This window comes from Schistocerca cancellata, chromosome 1, assembly GCF_023864275.1.
Source record: "Schistocerca cancellata isolate TAMUIC-IGC-003103 chromosome 1, iqSchCanc2.1, whole genome shotgun sequence".
Lineage (NCBI taxonomy): Eukaryota > Metazoa > Arthropoda > Insecta > Orthoptera > Acrididae > Schistocerca > Schistocerca cancellata.
This window is the reverse complement of record NC_064626.1, coordinates 477,331,521-477,348,584: the sequence shown is the minus strand read 5'-3', so window position 1 is coordinate 477,348,584 and position 17,064 is coordinate 477,331,521. Positions and strand designations below refer to the sequence as shown.

At 38.1% G+C, this 17,064-nt stretch overlaps 1 protein-coding gene across 2 annotated transcripts in view; it reads left to right on the top strand.

The window, feature by feature from the left end:
• Positions 1-9,612: 9,612 nt before the first annotated feature.
• The window catches only part of LOC126177384 (CLIP domain-containing serine protease B9-like), a 151,477-nt gene continuing 144,025 nt past the window's right edge, over positions 9,613-17,064 (top strand). Inside the window, exon 1 of one of the 2 annotated variants that reach the window (XM_049924452.1) lies at positions 9,613-10,097. The gene's annotated coding sequence lies outside the window, so the exon portion shown is untranslated. Of the gene's footprint in view, positions 10,098-10,139; positions 10,700-17,064 lie in introns of those variants that run through there. The other variant, XM_049924453.1, reaches the window with a different exon arrangement.

Genomic DNA, 17,064 nt, shown 5'->3' with positions numbered 1-17,064 from the left:
AAGTCAGGAGTAGAAAACATTTTTAATAATCATTTTTTAAGTGTTGTAGAGAAAATATGATCCAGCTATTCATTAGAAAATGCAAGGCAGTATATGGAAGAGGCAGTACCTATGCAATTTGATAAAACTGAAATTCAACCCACCCCTCCTACTGAAATTAGGAAAATAATAAATTCACTCAAAAGTAAAAGCTCACATGGAATTGATGGCATATTCAACAGAGTACTTAAAGCTTGTTCCCAGCAAATCAGTAGGAGTCTCAGCCACATATGTAGTAGTTCACTGAAACAGGACATATTTCCAGATAGACTGAAATATGCTATTGTCAAAACATTGCATAGAAAAGGGAATAGATCTGATGCTAACAACTATCGCCCAATCTCACTTCTGACAGCTTTATCTAAAATTCTTGGAAAATAATGTATTCAAGAGTAGCTTCACATATTTGTAAAAATGAAGACTAACAAAATGTCAATTTGGTTTTCAAAAAGGCTTTTCAACAGAAAATGCTATATATGCTTTCACTGGATAAAATATTAAATTCACTGAATAACCGAACATTACCCATTGGGATATTTTGTGATCTCTCAACGGCTTTTGATTGTGTGAATCATGACATTCTTCTGCATAAGCTTAAGTATTGTGGTATGAGTGGGGCAGTGCACAAATGGTTTAATTCATACTTAACTGGAAGAATGCAGAAGGTTGAAATTAACAGTACAGATAGTCTGCAAAAACCAGCAGATTCCTCTAACTGGGGAGGGATCTAGAATGGTGTCCCACTGGGTTCAGTCTTGGGTCCCTTATTGTTCTTAATATATATTAACGACTTGCCATTCTATATTCATGAAGATGGAAAGCTAGTTCTTGTTGCTGATGATACAAGTATAGTAATCACATCCAAGAAGCAAGAATCACCTGAGGAAATTGCAAATAATGTCTTTCAGAAAATTATTAAGTGGTTCTCTACAAATAGCTACTACATAACAACAGAACTTTCTTCCTACTTTCTACTTTTTTTGCAAGAGTTGGTTTCCTAGTGAAAGTCGGTTGAGTGTTGACTACACTAACATCTAATTAAGACACTTCCTTAGCTGACTATCTGTTTTTTGTGCCAGCGATGAAACTGTCTGATACTGTTCTCTTTTTGTGGCCCCTGTTCCTTGCTACCATTTCGCACCTGTCTTCACCCTCCTCCCCCCCTAACCTCATCAGTTCCTCCCTAGCACTATCCAGTTCAATCTGAAGGGCTCTAATCTTCCCTTCCTGTTCCACTATTTTCTTATCCCTTGAGCATAATGCTGAAATACCATGGAAGAGGCTCATTTACTTCCCTGATTCCCATGCCACTACATTCACCCCAATGTAACCATCTGCCACAACAGCTGCACACATCCCCAGAACTGACTTTCCCATGTCACGTCAAACACTTAGAAGAAGAAGCCGAAATTATGCACACCATGCTCAAAATTTGATGGAACACTCATTGCGCCTCGAAAGCGTTAAGATGCATAAATTTAAAAACATTTATTCACCTATGTTTATTAAAGTAATAACAGTTCATTCACATCGTCCTCTCCCTCTTCTTCAGTTGACATGCTAGATTGTTTGTCTCCTCGGTATGCAGCCATTGTGCCACTTTGCTTCAAAGCATGCTCTGGTAAGATGTAATTATGACAGCGCTTGTTCCCACGCCGAAGTCCGCTCCAAACATTGAGAACTACCATATTGGTTTTAAGTCTATTCCTGAGGGAGGTTTTCACATTTTTGAGCATGCTAAATGCTCTTTCGCCCTCAGCATTTGACCAAGGTAACACCAAAAGCATCATTGCAAAATCTGAGAGCTTCTGAAATGGACTTTGGGAACTAGAGTCCTCATATGATGCGATCTATTGCCGAAGTTATACTATATTGTCAACATTTTTTCATAGGACAGTAGTTAATTTTGACCACTGAAAGTCAATGTTTGTTATTTCTGTGTCAGGTTATTGAAATTCCTGAGCTAGTGGGATTATATTTTCTTTCGCCATTCACAAACACTGTTCTGGAACAATTAGGCACACTTTTCGCAAAATCTTGACATGATTCGGCAGTCACCTCTAGAGCTCTGCTGCTAAGCAAATTGGCTAATTTTCGCACCTACCGTGAAAAACTTTTCCGATTTCTGACTTAATTTTGTGTTCTGTCATCATGTTCACCAATGAAACCTCTTCTTCGTGGCCGAGATAAATATTAGGAGATTTGTATTTTCTAAGTTTACCGTTAGCAAATCCCCTTATAACAGCAGACAACAATCCGCCTCGTAAGAACTACAACAAGAAGAACAAAGTCTTGCAGTACCTTTGGACATCTGATGTATTTTATTGAAATGATTTATTGACCTTTTGACATTCTTCTATAGTTGGTCTAAGAAACAGAAGATAATGTGTATTGATGGCATCCAAGTACATAGTATATAATAGTTCAGCTGTGTAGAGCTTAGTCTGATGTCTGGATATTTCAAAATATGTCTGTAGTCCAAGCCACTGATTTAAAATGCGAGTAACAGCAACTTCGATCGATAGCCACCTTGTGTGTGACTGGTGTGTAATTTTAAGTGATTCGGCTCAATCATTTATTGCTTTAAACAACTCCCTATGCATATCATGTTGAGAAGAAGATTTAGGAAACCATGAATAAGTTTCACAAATTAAAAATTCAAGACTCCTTGGTAGCACCTGGGCAGCAGAGGACACTACTAAGTAAACTAAATGGCAAACATAGGGGATCAGTACAAGATTAGGGACCTCACATTTCAGTTTCTGATAACCCTATTATTACTACCAACCAATAGTGAGGCATTATCTGTACCAATTCCCCGCATTTGTTTAATGTCTAGACCATAATATGAAAGTAATCACTTCACTGCAGTGACACCACATTCAGCATTCCCCTATTCTAGTTCAACAATTCCCAAAAAGATGGAAATACCTCTTCATTGTTTTGAAAAATATACAATGCACTCAGCCAACACTTTGGCGACCGAAATGTCTGTAGATTCATCTATAAGAAGACTGAAATGTCCATTACGATGTAGTTCTGATTTAAAGTGCTGGAAGGGAATGTTCCTGATCAAAGCATTGCTCTTCGTATGGTGTAGCCATACAAGAGATGCATGGTCAGCACTCTGAATAAATTTCTTGGTTAGATCTGAAAGATGATCAACGGATCTAATAGCACAATGATTAACTATAAACAATGTAATAGCAGCTTCAGCAGCAGCACGTTCATACTTATGTTTGGTAGACTGAAATGGCAATGTTGGCTGTTGTGAAGATGAAAAAGTTTCAGCTGCTTTTACATTTTTCTTACTTTTTCCATGTAGAAGTAAATCTGACAAACGCACATTCAGGTTACATTGGCAACATTTACACCACGTTACTGAGTTCCCAGGAACCTCTAACTACCAATCCTTTAATTGTTTATCATTTAATCACTTTTTCTAAAATGTCATACATACTGCTTGACATTCTTTTCAGACATTGTTAGTCAGTCGTAAAAACAAACAAAAAGAGCACTAGACGCTAGCTGTTAAACACACAATAACTCAGTACAACAATGTAGTCTGTAAACTGGTACGCAACTCCCCAGTTATAATCGGTAGCAGTCGGCAGCAGCCAGGAAAATTCGTATCCTAGTGATTTGCAGTTGTTCCTTGCGAACAACACAGCGTACCAATTAGCCAGTGTTGACTGCATAGTTGCGCTATATTCATTGCGATCCTTACGAAAATCAGTGATTATGTGCTTGCTGGCTCATCATAGGGACTATCTTTTACCCCATTTAGGAAAAATAAGCTGGTTATCGAGCGCTCATGGAAGCTCAAAACACAGGTTTCTGTTGCTTGCACTGAGTGCTTACAATACATGGAGGTGAAATTTGTTCTCCTCCCCCCTTCTCCCCTCGCAACCTATCGCGCCATGCGGCATAGCTTGTCCGCGCTCTCCCCTCTGCTCACAAACCACACTTGACAGACGCCAAGCTACAGTTCGCGAGAAGTACTGTACACTGATATATTGCGATCACTATCCAGAATTCGCGACATTAACTCATAGAGCAAAGTATATTTTTGTTCGTATGCTGCTCGTGCTAGACGCCCGTGTCGTATATTTAAAGTCAATTCGAATCCTGGCGGTGGAAGATACTTTTGCTGCCACTATCTGGCCAGCCAAGGGAGGAGAGATGGTATTAGAACTTCCTGATCGACAGTTTTTGCGCCAATGTCCTGTATTAAATTTCAAACCTGTCCACAATCTCTCATGAAGAGAGGACGTGTAACACTGTTGATGTGGATTCGTCTGTTGGATGGGGATGTTAAGCTTGACGGCCCCCTTGATGCTTTTCGATACAATTAAGCTATGTGCCAGCACCGAGTTTCAACCTCTCCCTCCTCATCCATAAAAACAGAAACACGACACAACGCAGTACCAGCACTCATCACAGTCATCCCCTATGTACAAAACACGCTCGACACTTCGTAACAGGTCGGAGGATGGCAATGGCAAACCATCTCCACACAGATGCTTCCCAGCATGGCGCTTCAGGATTCCTGATTCTGCTTCCTGCGCTCAGTTCGTGAGTATGGGACTCTAACTTATTATTGTATCTTTGCTTAAATAGAATTTGTAGTCATTTGCCACCGCATTAGGTTTGCTTTGCTGAGTTTGCCAGTTGTGACAGATGTTTGATACTGTTAGCTAAAAAATAGCCACATACATTGCTCAATAGGAAGGAAATCTAAGGAGTTGATTTCAGTTCAGTTTTCAGTTATATCCTCCATGTATATTATTTGAATGAACAAATCAGAAATACAGCCCGTTTTTGCAACACACTGAGTGAAACTCAGAGTTTTAGTGCAGTACATCCATGGCACTGTCTTTCAGACGCACAAAGATTTGCATTCGTAATAGTTTTATCGAAGAATATATATATATTTTTCAAAATTAAATAAACCAGAAACATCCCTCAAAAAACGCCCAGTTTTAAATATATCTATAAAAAACCGTCAACCGTCAAAACTAAATTTTGTGCATCAGACAACATGAAATTCCATCAAATTTGACAGGAAATATGTCAAGTTGGCAACGATGATCCAAAAACTCTTACCGGTACCTTAACGAAAACATAGTTTCCCAAGCATCAGAAAATTCTTAAAAATAACCTACCTCTCATGTAATTAAACAGTGAAATTCGAGAACAAATGTTTTGAACAAGGATATGTCTATGGTACTCAAAAGTGAGTCTATGGCGGTACTCATGAATGTTCGAAATTTAACATTGTATCACAGTACAAACAGGTACTGATACAACCAATGAAAGATTATGCAGAACCGACACATACAGTAAAAGATGATAATTTAGAATTTCAAATCGGCACACGAATCTTGTAAATGGGGTTTCACGCAAAGGAAAATTCCGAAGTCGGCATAAATAAATATACGAATGGCATGCATTCTTCACTTAGCAGTTTTGTGCAAATTTCTACAGTGGCGTGCCGAAAAAGGACACTGAAGCGTGGGTTTATCTCAGTCAAAATCGGTAAATGTGCAGCATCAATAAAGCATGTCTTCTGTTGCAGCTAATAATGCTATATTGAAATATTTATACATTTATTGCCATTATTATTATCATGGCATCTGTGCAACAGGCATGTTAAAAACGATGGTTATGGCAGTTATATCTGAAAGGGCAAGGTTGGGAAGTCAATAACAAATCTGCCCCAACGCCCCCTCCTCCAAAGGGCGCCTATACATAAGGGCAAAGGGACACCTTGGCTCCCCCAAGCCCTCAGGTAAAGGAAAAAAAATGTAATGTATTCAAGTGTTCTCATTTCAAGAGAACGATTTAGAGTCAGTACACACAGGTTTTTAACATTGTCACATATGAAAATTCTTTATGGTTCCCCCATGAACCATGGACATTGCGAATGATGGGAAGGGTGTTGGCCTCAGTGATACACATAGCTGTACCATAGGAGGGTTACCTGTTGAGCGGTCAGACAAATGTGTGGTTTCTGAAGAGGGGCAGCAGTCTTTTCAGTAGTTACAGGGGTAACAGTCTGGATGATTGACTGATTTGGCCTTGTAACTTCAATCAAAGTGGCCTTGCTGTGCTGGTACTGCAAACGGCTGAAAGCAAGGGGAAACTACAGCCGTCATTTTCCTGAGGGCATACAGCTCTAATGTATAGTTAAATGACGATGGCATCCTCTTGGCTAAAACATTCCAGAGGTAAAATAGTTCCCCACTCAGATCTCCGGACAGGGACTGCTTAGGAGGACATCGTCAGCAGGAGAAACAAAACTGTCATTCTATGAATTGGAGAATGGAATGTCAGATCCCTTAATCAGGCAGGTAGGCTAGAAAATTTGACAAGGAAACTGGGTAGGTTACAGTTAGATGGACCTATAGTAGAAATTAGTGAAGCTCGGTGGCAGGAGGAACAGGACGTCTGGTCAGGTGAATACAGGGTTATGATGCAGGTGTAGGTTTAATAATGAGTAAAAAAATAGAAATATGGATAAGTTACTATGAACAACATAGTGAATGCGTTATTGTAGCTGAGATTGGCATGAAGCCCACACCCACCCCAGTAGTATAAGTTTAGCTCTGCAGGTGAGTAGGAGATTGAGGAAATGTATGATGAGGTAAAAGAAATTATTCAGATAGTTAAACGAGCCGAAAATTTCATAGCCATCCGGGACTGGAATTCGATAATAGGAAAAGGACGAGAAGGAAAAGTAGTAGGTGAATATGGACTGGGATAAAGGAATGAAAGAGAAAGCCACGTGGTAGAATTTTGCATAGAGCATAATTTTATCACACTTGATTTAAGAATCATGAAAAAAGGTTGTGCATGTGGAAGAGACCTTGTAGCAACAGAAGGTTTCAGATTGATTGTATAATGGTTAGACAGAGATTTAGGAACTACATTTTAAATTGTAAGACATTTCCAGGGGCAGATGTGGACTCTGACCACAATTTATTGGTTATGAACTACAGATTAAAACTGAAGAAACCGCAAAAAAGGCAGGAATTTACGGAGACGGGACCTGGATAAACTGAAAGAACCAGGGTTTGTAGAGGGTTTCATGGGGAGCATTAGCGAACGTTTGACAAGAACAGAGGGAAAAAAATATACAAGAAGAATGTGTAGCTTTGAGAGATGAAATAGTGAAGGCAGCAGAGGATCAAGTAGGTAAAAAGACGAGAACTAGTAGAAATCCTTGGCTAACATAAGAGGTATTAGATTTAATCGATAAAAGAAGAGAAATGCAATAAATGAAGTGGGTGAAATGGAATAAATAAGTCTAAAAATGAGATTGACAAGAAGTGTACAATGGCTAAGCAGGAATGGCTAGAGGACAAATGTAAGGATGTAGAGCCATATATCACTAGGGGTAAGACAGATACTACTTACAGGAAAACTACAGTGACCTTTGGAGAAAAGAGAATCACCTGCATAAATATCAAGAGCTCAGATGGAAAACCAATCCTAAACAAAGAAAGGAAAGCAGAAAGATGGAAGGAGTACACAGAGGGTCTGTACATGGGAGATGCACTTGAGGGCAATGTTATTGAAATGGAAGAGGATGTAGATATGATACTGCACGTAGAATTTGACAAAGTACTGAAAGACCTAAGTCAAAACAAGGTCCGGAAGTAAATAACATTCTGTTAGAGCTACTGAAAGCCTTGGGAGAGCCAGTCACGACAAAACTCTTCCATCTAGTGAGCAAGATATACAAGACAAGCAAAATACTCTTGAACTTCAAGAAGAATATAATAATCCCAGTTCCAAAGATAGCAGTTACTGACAGGTGTGAAAATTACCGAAGTATCAGTTTAATAAGTCATGGCTGCAAAATACTAACACAAATCATTTACAGAAGAACGAAAAAACTCTTAGAAGATACGTTAAAGGAAGACAAACTGACATTTATAGCATTTGTAGACTTAGAGAAAGCTTTTGACAATGTTAACTGGAATACTCTCTTTCAAATTCTAAAGGTGGCAGCAGTAAAATGCAGGGACCAAAAGGCTACTTACAATTTGTACAGAAACCAGAGGCAGTTATAAGAGTCGAGTGCACAAAAAGGAAAGCAGTGGTCGATAAGGGAGTGAGAAAGGGTTGTAACCTATCCCCAATGTTATTCAACCTGTACATTGAGCAATCAGTAAAGGAAACAAAAGATAAATTTGGAGAATGAATTAAAATCCAGGGAGAAGAAATAAAAACTTTGAGGTTTGCTGATGACATTGCAATTTTGACAGAGACAGCAAACGACTTGGAAGAGCAGTTGAATGGAATGCACAGTATCTTGAAAGGATGATATAAAATGAACATCAACAAAAGCAAAACAAGGATAATGGAATGTAGTCGAATTAAAGCAGGTGATGCTGAGGGAATTAGATTAAGAAATGAAACGCATGAAGTAGTAAATGAGTTTTGTTATTTGGAAAGCAAAATAACTGATGATGGTCGAAGCAGGGAGGATGTAAAATGCAGACTGGCAATGACAAGAAAAGCGTTTCTGCAGAAGCGAAATTTGTTAACGTCGATTAAAGATTTATGTGTCAGGAAGTCCTTTCTGGAAGTGTTTGTATGGAATGTAGCGGTGTACGGAAGTGAAACATGGATGATAAATAGTTTAGACAAGTTGAGAATAGAAGCTTTTGAAATTTAATGCTGGAGATTAGATGGGTAGATCATGTAACTAATGAGGAGGTACAGAATAGAACTGGGGAGAAGAGAAATTTGTGGTACAACTTGACCAAAAGAACGATCGGTTGGTAGTACCCATTCTGAGACATGAAGTGATCACCAATTTAGTATTGGTGGGAAGCGTGTGGGGTAAAAATAGTAGAGGGAGACCAAGAGATGAACACAGTAAGCGGATTCAGAGGGATGTAGGTTGCAGTAATTGCTCGGAGATGAAGAGGCTTGCACAGGATAGAGTAGCATAGAGAGCTGCATGAAACCTGTCTTTGGACTGAAGAGCACAACGACATGAAACAACTTACAAGTAGCCATTCGTCTTCTAAAATAGTTAAACCATGCCATATCCCCAGGTCTAAACATCCTTACAAATTATCGTATGGATTCCCTTCCCCCTCCCCCTCAGAATATAACCGTGGATCCATGCCTTGAATTATTTATTGGGTGTGTTGTATCGCCCCATAGCACGAGTGGTATGTAGAGATGTGAAATTTTTTGTAACTTATAGGAACTGCCATACTTACTGTTTAAGAGCTAGAACAATAATAATCCGAAGAAATATTTTGTCTGTATCTGTGTGTGTGTTGAAGCCACGCATATTAAACACTTCATGTTTTATTGCTTCATTGTGGCTGTCTTTATACGACGTTACGGTAATAATTTATTTATAACAGGGGCAGCGGGATTTTATCGTGCAATGCTGATAGATTAAAAGGATAAATTAAAAAAAAAGCTTATAACAAGTGTTTAAATAGCGCCTCCGGTGTTACTATATTTTTGATCTCCTTGGCTCGTTTATATTTACACACAAAGTAGTGTTGTATTGTATCTGTGTCGAACATTTCTATTCTCACGTAACTCATTGCCACGTATCTTTCTCTGTTTCTTTAAGCGCTTGCATTTTTAGAAATCTTTATTCATTCGTAAAAAAAAGAAAAAGTGGTTATCACCTTGTAAGGCAAATTTGTTTTCTCTGCATATTTCCTACACACGCGTTTCAGAATGAAATGTACTTGATGAAGAAGTACCCATCAAATCGCTGATACAGTAAAAGGACGTCCTTATTATCAATGTACGTTATGGAGAAAGGAAAGACTGTTACACACAGTGCTATGAGCAACAGAACGGAAATTAAGACGGGACCAGTCAATGCTTGCTAAGGGAAGACGATAAGCTGAGGGTTTTTCGCAGTAGCATCCGGCCCCCTCCTTCTCAAGGATAGTCCGTTCACAGGCGGGTACACTTCATGTGGGAGATTTTAGTGAAAGAATAATTAAAAAAAAAAAAAAAGGACGACGCAAGACCAGTCAACGAACAAGCTTTGGCACCACATTCCGCAGGTAATCATTACATACCACAGTGACGTCATCACTTAGAGACTTCCGGTTTGTCAGACGAAGTATTTTGTCGGTGTTGGTGTAGTGGGATGATGTTTCAGGACTTCACATATAGTGGATGAAGTTATCGCAAAAGCTAACACTTTTGTGGACGTTTAAGCGTGCAGTTTCATTATGTATCTCCATCGATGTAATTTGTGGCCGTAATTGTTTATTAAACCATAAGTGATGTTTTTTATTTATTCATTCAAATAACCTGTACTTCATTATCTCCTTGCTGTGTTTTTTCGGGTTGAAATTCGCGAAGATATTTACTTTTCTAAAAAAAAAAAAAGTTCATAATCTGTGATAATAATTGTGTGAGATTTTGATTTGCCTTTATAGAAGTACAACCTCTGTACATAATGTAATCAACTAAGACCAAATAAAAATTTGTGAGCGTAGTTAGCAAACATAACGAGCGAACCATTCTTTAGAAAATGGAAAACCGGGAGAACAATTCACAGTAGTTTACTTCTATGTCTATGTTAATACTGCGTGAAGTCCAGAAATACTTTGAGGAAAAATAATTTAAAACTTTCAAGAAACATGTTGGACTATTAAGGGAAAGTAAACCATTCATCTAATTAATATTTATTATAACTCATACAATGCGTAAGAGTTCAACTTTGGTCATTTATTAATGTTTTTATTTTGCTCGGTACAAAAAAAAAATGTATGTGAGTATTTGGTCTGGCGCACCTCAGAGGTGCACGTGATTATATAGACTGACACAGTTGATGCAGCGAACACACAATAATTCTAGATATAAATAACATGTTTATGAGGCTCTTCTGTATGTAAGCTCTGAAAATAAAGCAATGTTTTCATGAAGTGCTTTTTAATATCTGGTAGTTGTTTACTTCCTGTAGAAAATTAGCCGGATATCAGTATTGTGGAGTCCTAATCAGGAAGGGAGTAGGACCATAAGGGGCAATTAAATTTGTTGGTTAGGTCTAGTGATGTGATACAAGGAAAAAGTGATCTCATTGTAAACTGATGGGGTGTATGGCAGTTGCCTGTAACTATTTGAATTAGATCTCCTTTAAAATGTTATATTTCGGAACTCAAAAGGGCTGTTTGCAAAAATTAGTTTAAGGGTCTCTACTGAAGTTTCTAATGAGCAGTCTCCTGATATGCAAAGCACTACTATTTAATGATAGTGACATTGTATGATAAATGTCTGGTTTTAATTATTATCACTATGGTAGGTAAGGGGGAAGTGAGGCAAGTTAGAGTGGTGTGAAGGATGTTTAAATCTGTTTCATTCTTTGAGTAGGCTAGTTTCGTTTTGTAACTGATGCCTTAATGTAACTTGTTTGATTCTACTCGGGTATATCATCACTGCAATTCCTATTCTTTTTTGCTAATGCCCAATTTTCACTCCTATTAATACATATTATGAATATTCATCCAAGGATCGTCTCACAGTGCTATAGGAGTTGTGGTAATACAATAAAAATCAGTAGCTCAAAATATATACACAGAATACTTAAGTATGCCCCATAAGTGTAGGACAGATGGTCAGCCATGCCCCTAGTGAAGGAACCAAACCGACATTTCTCTGAACTGATTTAGGAAAACTCAAATGATGGTAGCTGGACAGAGCAAACCCCTTTCTCCCAAATATGAGGCCAGTGGCTTAATAGCTGCACCACCTCATTTGTTTGGTCCCTATTAAACAACGTTCTTTCACACAAATATCTTCTGGTAAGTAATATAATTGTATAGTTTCTTAACCCTTGTGATGACTCCAGCCTCATTTTACAACCAATTCCTAGACCAATAACAATCGAATGTGCTCCATATTTCCTTCCTGTCATCTCTGTCCATCTGGGAGGGGGGAACTGTGTTGGTAAACATTACATCAAGAGGTCAAAAGTTTCTAAAGCTGTAACCTTATTTCGTCTATTGATTTTATTAATGTGCTCCCTATTGATATTTATAGTTCGAATAAAATAATTGTACAGTTGGCAGCTTGGGAAGGTATGTTGCCAGCGTGCAACCACCTGCCGTGACAAGACTGTTTGTACCTAGAAAACAAGCAAAACAGCAAACATGCCACTTGAGAAAGAACTAAAATTAGCAGCCATCTGGCCCTTACCACTAAACTTGCTGAATCATCAATCATAAAGTTAAGTTATTTTAATTGAATTTAGTCTGTTGTTTCTTGGTGCCACTCAATTGTAATCTCATTGCTCGAGAATAGAAAGTTAGGTGCTTGTTCTAGGCTGAGTTGTCCAAGATAATGATGCTACAGATGGTTTCTTTTCCACTGAAAGCCATGACCTTAGTTGTGGATATATTTTCAGATCAAACTACTAATGTATTGTCTGTAGCTTAAGTATCTAAATGGTGTACACATTGATAGCAGTAAATTCAAGCCATTCTTTCCCTCTTACAACATTGCTTTTCAGTTTGCCAGTTCTAATTTCGTGAAAAAGAATTGTCGCTCAGATTTCATTGTCAATTTTGCGCTCATATTTTCTCCATTCTGAATAACATTCCACTCCATCCCAGAGTAACTTCACTTGACCTGTGCATCTGTAAGTGCCTCGAGTTCCAAATACTAGGATTTATTGCAGCTTTTGTTTGTACCATTATTTGCTTATGTTTGATAAGTGAAAGTTGTTTCATAACTAATAATCATATTTTGAAAGTAAAACAGTTAGATTTGGATGGGAATATTATTAAGGTAAGATAGTTAAATATGTGACTGTGAAGTACTGCATAGGCATTGAGTAATTAGTAAGAAAGTAGTAAGACATCAGTTGTTATATGGTGTTAACATGTGTTATGTACATCTGTATTCCATAAGCCACCTTATGGTGCGTGGTGAAAGGTACTTCTACTGTCACTTCAAGCTTTCCTGTAGTAGTTTCGAATGGTGTGCGAGAAGAATGATTGTTGGAAGCAATACATGGGTCGACTTTTCTAGTAATGTATGCTCTTGGAATTTTAACGACGATTCATTTCGTAATGCACGACACCTCTGTTGTGGCGTTTGCCTCTGAAGTTATACAAGCATCTTGTATCAAAATAGGCCATTATCGGATACTTGAGTTTTGTATGCTTAGATGGCAATAAATAAGCCCAAAAAAGAATAATCACGCATCAGATCAGCATCCAACTTACGTTCAGAGATTTGATTTTCAGTAATTACAGTCATATTTGTGACTGTTGTGACTAATGCTTGCGCGTACGTGCTTTGTGTGTGTGTGTGTGTGTGTGTGTGTGTGTGTGTGTCTCAGAGAGAGAAAAGTGGATCAGAAACTCACCACAAAGTTCACTTGAATTCATCGCAGAAAGTCTGTGATGTAAAATTTGCGCAGAACTGATAGTGAGCCTGGGGGTACAAACTACATATTTTTGACTTCAAAAAGATCATCAAGCTTTGACATAAAGGAATTTAGGGTGCATGAATTTGTTACACGCGATGGCACTTGCAAATTCCATCTTTGTAACCCTTCCTCACTTAATAAACAAGCTTGTGACAAAATGTGCTGCTCTTTTCTGGATATTCTCCATTTCATTTATCAGTTCTATCCAGCTGAGTGAGGATGTTTTTTAGTTACTTTCTTCATGGATGGACTGCACTTCCTTAGGATTTTTTGAATGAATCTGACAAGCATCTGCCTTTTCCTCTATTATTTGTTTGTGGTTCCTCCATTGTATGTTGCTTTGTATGCATACTCATATTTAGAGGTTGTGACTGTTTCCAGTGATTGTTCGGCAATCATGTTACCACACATTAATGGGTCTGTACACCTCGTTATGTGCAATACCTTACATTTGCTTATGTTGAGGATAAACCGTCAATCCTTGCACCAAGTGTTGACCTTCTGCTGGGCTTCCTACATTTCGTTACTATTTTCTAGTGTTCAGACTTCTCTATATAAAAGCTGCATTACCTGCAAACACATCTTGCAGCTTCTTATATGACCCACTTGGTCATCTACATATTTTGAACAGTAATAATCCCTTAACACTCTCTTTGAGAACATCCAAAGTTAGTTTTACATCTGAAGATTTCTCTCTGTTAAGAATGACATTGTGGTCAGTCTATTAGGAACTCTAAAATCCAGTCACAAAGTTTGTCTAATGTTCTGAACAATCATATTTTAATGATTAGGTGACAATGTGGAACTGTGTCATATGCCTGTCAGAAATGGAGGAACACAGCATCAACCTGAGCACCAGTATCTACTGCCTTCCAGGTCTCATGGGCAATCAGAGCAGGCTTAGTTTCATGCAGTTGTTGTTTATGGAAGGCATGTTAATGTCTACAGAGGAGATTTTAATTGTCCAGAAATATCAGAAACCCAGGTACAAAACATGCTCTCGAATTTGTCAGTAGACTATCACCAGTGATGTGGACCCACAGTTGTGTGTGTGTGTGTGTGTGTGTGTGTGTGTGTGTCTGTGTGTGTGTGTGTGTGTGTGTGTGTGTGTGTGTGTGTGTGTGTGTGTCTGACGATACTTAAAAGTTGGAATGACGTATGCATTTTTTAATCACTTTGAATGCTTAATTACTCCATCAACTTACAGTAGGCTGCTGCTAGAAAAGGAGCAAGTTATTTTGCATACACACTGTAGAACCTTATAGTTATCCTATTGGGGCCAGCCTCTGTTTCTCTTTTCAGTTGATTTGTCATCCTGCAGTCACTTATTTTGATAGGCCTACATCATTTTGGCATTTATTTGATGATTGAAAGGAGGAACCATAGTATGACCTCCTCCTGTGAAAGAATTTTGAAAAATCAGTGTATATGGTCCAGTGAAAACAAAATAGGAATGTAGATGACATCACAGGTATACAAGTGAGAGTACCAAATGTAAACTTGAAATGAATGCCTGACTTTGGGTATCATAAGACTTTTCCCAGAAATAGGGCTTGAAAGGTAAGAGCAAGAATGAAATCATTAACAGCAATTAGCTAAAAAACGCATTAACATACTTATACAAGAACAGGATTTTCACAGAGCTCATTATCAGTTCTTTGTTGTCAAAGTCAGAAAAAAATTTCAGTTCAAAGTTCATGAAAAGTAAAAGTGCAAGGACTTTGCAAAGGTAAAGGTATGTCGTAGAACCTGAGCGTGTGTAATATCTAAGGAAGATAATTATGAGTAATTGAAATTCTTTGCTCTCTGTACTTTTGTATGAATAAATAAATTAAAATTTCATTTTTAATAGATACAAAGTACTTTTTCAGACAGCAGGCAGATTTTAGCTGAAGTACACATCGTTATGCTCTGTAAACCATTGTGAAGTATGCAGCAGAGGCTTCATCCCACTATACCAGTTATTGGGGCTTTTTTTCGTCCCATTCACATATGAAGCACAGGAAAAATGATTGTTTAAATGCCTATGTGGGTGCTGTAATTAATCTAATCTTATCCTCAAGGTCCCAATGGGAGTGATACGTAGGGGTTCTAGTATATTCCTAAATTCCTCTTTTAAAGCTGGTGCTTGGAACTTTCTCAGTAAACTTGTTGGGATAGTTTCCGTCTATGTTCAGGAGTCTGCCAGTCCAGTTCTTTCAATGTCTCAGTGACTCTCCTGTGGATCAGACAAACTTGTGATCCTTCTCTGCATATGTCCAATATTACTGCTAGCACTGTTTGGTATGGTATATGTCTCACACAGTCGAACAATATTCTAGAATGAGTCATACAAGTGATTTGTAAGTGATCTCCAGTGTAAACTGATTGCACTTCCCTAGTATTCTACCAATGAACCAAAGTTTGCTACCTACTTTACTGCCGACTGAGTCTGTGTGATCGTTCCATTTTGTGTCCCTACTAAGTGTTACACCCAAGTATTTGTAAGAGTTTACAGATTCCAGCTGTGAATCGCTAATATAATGTTTTGTGAAGTGCAGAATTTACATTTTTGAACGTTTAAAGCAAATTGCTGGTCATTGCACCACTTTTCAATCTTATAAAGGTCGGTCTGAATATTTGTGCAACTTCGTTCAGACTGTACTTAGTTGTAGATAAGTGTATCATCTGTGAAAAGTTTGAGGTTACTATTAATATTGTCTGCAAGATTACTAATATATACCATGAACAGCAAGGGTCCCTACACACTTCCATGGGGTACACCCAAACTTACTTCTGCATCTCATGATGACGCTCCATCCAAGATAACATTTTGCATCCTCCCTAGCAAGAAATTCTCAATTGAGTAACATTTTTTGTCTGATACTCCATATGATTGTACTTATGATAAAAACTGTAGATATTGCAGAGAGTCAAATGCTTTTCAGTAATCAAGAAATACTGCATCTATCTGATTGGCTTTCAGAATGTCAAGTGAGAAAAGTGTAAGTTGTGTTTCACGTGAACTGTGTTTTTGAAATTATTTTGTTGGCGTATAGGAGGTCATTCTGCTCCAGAAACCTCACTATGTTTGAGCTTAGAATGTGTTTTAAGAGCCAACAATAAATAGATGTCAAGGATATTGGGCAGTAGTTTTGTAGATCACTTCTGCCGCCCTTCTAGTAGACAGCTGTGACACGTGCTTTCTTCCAGCTCCTGGGCACAGATTTTTGTATGAGGGATCTAAGACAGATTACAGTTAACAGAGGGGTTAGTCCAGCTGTGAATTGGTTGTAGAATCCTATATGGATTCCATCAGGCCCTGGGGCTTTGTTCAGTTTTGATGTTTTCAGTCATTTCTCAGTGCCACTTACATTAATATCTATTCCACTTGTCTTTTTCGTGGTACAGTAATTCAATTGAGGAAGTACTCCTGGATCTTCCTGCATAATGCAACATTTAAAAACAGAATTAACCATTTCTGATGCTCTGAATTTCAGTTCCAGTCTCGTCTGTGAGTGACTAGACACTAACTTTGTTGCCTCTTGTAACCTGAATATAGGATCAGAATTTCTTTGGGTTTTGTGAAAGATAATTTGATAATATTGTAC